Genomic DNA, 4262 nt, shown 5'->3' on the forward strand with positions numbered 1-4262 from the left:
ATGATCACTTTCATCACAATGCTCCATCAACCCTGTCATCTCAATGCTCCATAGCATTTGTATTCACAATGCTCCATGGCCCTTTTAATAACAGTGCTCCATGACCCCTTTCATCACAATGCTCCAAGATCGCTGTCAGCACAATGCCCCATGACGCCTACCATCACAAATCTCCAAGGCCTCTCTTACCAAAAATCTCCACGACCCCTGTCATCACAAATTTCTCTGCCCATATCATCACAATGGCCTTGTCACCTTTAATCACAATGCTCCATGCCCTTTCATCACAGTGCCCCAGAATACTTGTCATCGCAATGTTCCTTGACCGTGTCATCACAATGCTCCATGACCCTTGTCATCACAAAGCTCCATGACCCCTGTCACCACAATGATCCTTGACTCCTTTCCTCACAGTGCTCCAGTACCCTTTTCATCACAATGCTACATGCCATTGTCAGCACAATGCTACTTGGACCATTTTATCAAAATGCTCCATCCCCTTTTTATCACAATGCTCCAGATAGCCTATCATTACAATGCTCCATGCCCGTGTCATCACAATGCTCCATGAATATTGTCTTCACAATTCTCCATGGCCCATGTCATCACAATGCTCCATGACCCCTGTCATCACAATTCTCCAAGGCCCCTCTCATCACAATGCTCCACGACACTTGTCATCACATTGCTCCATAACGCCTGTCATCACAGTGTTCCCTGCCCATGTCATCACAATGCTCCATGTCCCCTTTAATCACAATGCTCCATGCCTGTTTCCTCACAATGTTCCAGAATTCTTGTCATTCCAATGTTCCATGACCGTGGCATCACAATGCTCCATGGCCCTTGTCATCACAATGCTCCATGTCCCCTTTAATCACAATGCTCCATGTCTTTTTCCTCACGATGCTCCAGAATTCTTGTCATCACAAAGTTCCATGAACGTGGCATCACAATGCTCCATGGCCTTTGTCATCACAATGTTCCATGGGCCCTCTCATCACAAAGCTCCATGCCCTTGTCATCAAAATGCTCCAGAACTCTTGTCATCATAATGCTCCATGCCAATGTCATCAAAATTCCCCATGACACTTGTCATCACAAGGCTCCATGGCCTTTGTCATCACAATGTTCCATGGCCCCTCTCATCACAAATCTCCATGCCCTTGTCATCAAAATGCTGCAGAACATTGTCAGCATAATGTTCCATGCCAATGTCATCAAAATGCCCCATGACACTTGTCATCACAATGCTCAATGGCCTTTGTCATCACAATGTTCCATGGCCCCTGACATCACAGTGCTCCATGATACCTTTCATCACAATTCTAGATGACCACTGTCATCACAATGCCCCATGACCGATGTCATCACAATTCGCCTTGGTCCTTGTCATCACAATGCTCCATGAACCGTGTCATCACAAGGTTCCAGGACACTTGTCATCACAATGATCCATGATCACTTTCATCACAATGCTCCATGAAACATATCATCTCACTGCTCCATAGCCTTTGTATTCACAATGCTCCATGGCCCCTGTAATCACAGTGCTCCATGACCCCTTTCAACCCAATGCTCCAAGACCGCTGTCATCACAATGCCCCATGACGCCTGCCATCACAAATCTCCAAGGCCTCTCTTACCAAAAAGCTCCATGACCCCTGTCATCACAAAATTCTCTGCCCATATCATCACAATGCTCCTTGTCACCTTTAATCACAATGATCCATGCCCTTTCATCACAATGCTCCAGAATTCTTGTCATCGCAATGTTCCTTGACCGTGTCATCACAATGCTCCATGACCCTTGTCATCACAAAGCTCCATGACCCCTGTCATCACAATGATCCATGACTCCTTTCCTCACAGTGCTCCAGTACCCTTTTCATCACAATGCTCCATGCCATTGTCAGCACAATGCTCCTTGGACGCTCTCATCAAAATGCTCCGTCCCTTTTTCATCACAATGTTCCAGATAGCCTATCATTACAATGCTCCATGCCCGTGTCATCACAATGCTCCATGCCGTTGTCATCACAATGCTCCTTGTCACCTTTAATCACAATGCTCCATGCCCTTGTCATCACAATGCTCCAGAACACTTGTCATCATAATACTCCATTCCCGTGTCATCCCATTGCTCAATGACACTTGTCATCAAAAGGTTCCTTGGCCTTTGTCATCACAGTGCTCCATGCTACCTTTAATCAAAATTCTACATGACCACTGTCATCAAAATGCAAGATGACCAATGTCATCACAATGCCCCATGACAAGTGTCATCACAATTCGCCTTGGCCCTTGTCATCTCAAAGCTGTATGAACCGTGTCATCACTAGGTTCCAGGACACTTGTCATCACAGTGATCCATGACCACTTTCATCACACTGCTCCATGAACTCTGTTATCTCAATGCTCCATGGCCTTTCTATTCACAATGCTCCATTGTCCCGATAATCGCGTTGCTCCATGAACACTTTCATCACAATGCTCCTTTACCACTGTCACCATAATGCCCCATGACGTCTCTCATCACTGTGCTCCAAGGCCACTCTCATCAAAATGCTCCATGATCTGTGTCAGCACAATATTGGATGACACTTTTCATCACAATGCTCCATGATCCCTGGAATCACAATGATCCCTGCCAATGTCATCACAATGCTCCAGGTCTCCTGGAATCACAATGCTCCATGCCCTTGTCATCACAATGCTCCAGGTCTGTTGTCATCACCATGCTTCATGCCCGTGTCATCACAATGCTCCATGAATCTTGTCTTCACAATGCTCCATGACCCCTGTCATCACAATTCTCCAAGGCCCCTCTCATCACAATGATCCACGACATTTGTCATCACATTGCTCCATAACACCTGTCATCACAGTGTTCCCTGCCCATGTCATCACAATGCTCCATGTCCCCTATAATCACAATGCTCCATGCCTGTTTCCTCACAATGCTCCAGAATTCTTGTCCTCACACTGTTCCATGGCCCTTGTCATCACAACGTTCCAGAATTCTTGTCATCACAATGTTCCATGAACGTGACATCACAATGCTACATGACCCTGGTCATCACTGTTCTCCATGACCTTTGTCATCACAATGCTCTCTGTCGCTATTCATCACAATTCTCAATGACCACTTTAATCACTATGCTCGCTGACCATTTTCATCACATTTCTCTATTGTCATTACAATTCCCCATGGCCCCTTTCTTCACAATGCTCCATGATGCCTGTCATCACAAAGCTCCATGGCTTTTGTTATCACAATGCTCCAGGACCAGTTTCATCACAATACTCCATCCCCCTTGTCATCACAGTGCAAAATGAAACCTTTCATTACAATGCTCCATGACACTTGTCATCACAATGCTCCATGGCCTTTGTCATCACAATGTTCCATGGCCCCTGTCATCACAGTGCTCCACGATACCTTTCATCACAATTCTAGATGACCACTGTCATCACAATGCCCCAGGACAGATGTCATCACAATTCGCCATGGTCCTTGTCATCACAGTGCTCCATGAACCGTGTCATCACAATGTTCCAGGACACTTGTCATCACAATAATCCATGATCCCTTTCATCACAATGCTCCATGAACCCTGTCATCTCACTGCTCCATAGCCTTTGTATTCACAATGCTCCATGGCCCCTGTAATCACAGTGCTCCATGACCCTTTTCATCACAATGCTCCAAGACCACTGTCATCACAATGCCCCATGACGCCTGCAATCAGAAATCTCCAAGGCCTCTCTTACCAAAAAGCTCCATGACCCCTGTCATCACAAAGTTCTCTGCCCATATCATCACAATGCTCCTTGTCACCTTTAATCACAATGCTCCATGCCCTTTCATCACAATGCTCCAGAATTCTTGTCATCGCAATGTTCCTTGACCGTGTCATCACAATGCTCCATAACCCTTGTCATCACAAAGCTCCATGACCCCTGTCATCACAATGATCCATGACTCCTTTCCTCACAGTGCTCCAGTACCCTTTTCATCACAATGCTCCATGCCCTTGTCATCACAATGCTCCAGGTCTGTTGTCATCACCATGCTTCATGCCCGTGTCATCACAATGCTCCATGAATCTTGTCTTCACAATGCTCCATGTCCCATGTCATCACAATGCACCATGACCCCTGTCATCACAATTCTCCAAGGCCCCTCTCATCACAATGCTCCACGACACTTGTCATCACATTGCTCCATAACACCTGTCATCACAGTGTTCCCTGCCCAT

General features: G+C 46.1%; 1 long non-coding RNA gene across 1 annotated transcript; it reads left to right on the top strand.

Moving 5' to 3' along the window:
- The first annotated feature begins 686 nt into the window (after positions 1–686).
- LOC309622316 lies at positions 687–3896 on the top strand. The gene is made up of 2 exons (XR_014240710.1): positions 687–866; positions 2970–3896. It is a non-coding gene; the product is annotated as an uncharacterized lncRNA (long non-coding RNA).
- Positions 3897–4262: the final 366 nt, after the last annotated feature.

The sequence above is a fragment of the Balaenoptera borealis genome (assembly GCF_965194805.1).
Source record: "Balaenoptera borealis genome assembly, contig: HAP1_SCAFFOLD_2098, whole genome shotgun sequence".
Lineage (NCBI taxonomy): Eukaryota > Metazoa > Chordata > Mammalia > Artiodactyla > Balaenopteridae > Balaenoptera > Balaenoptera borealis.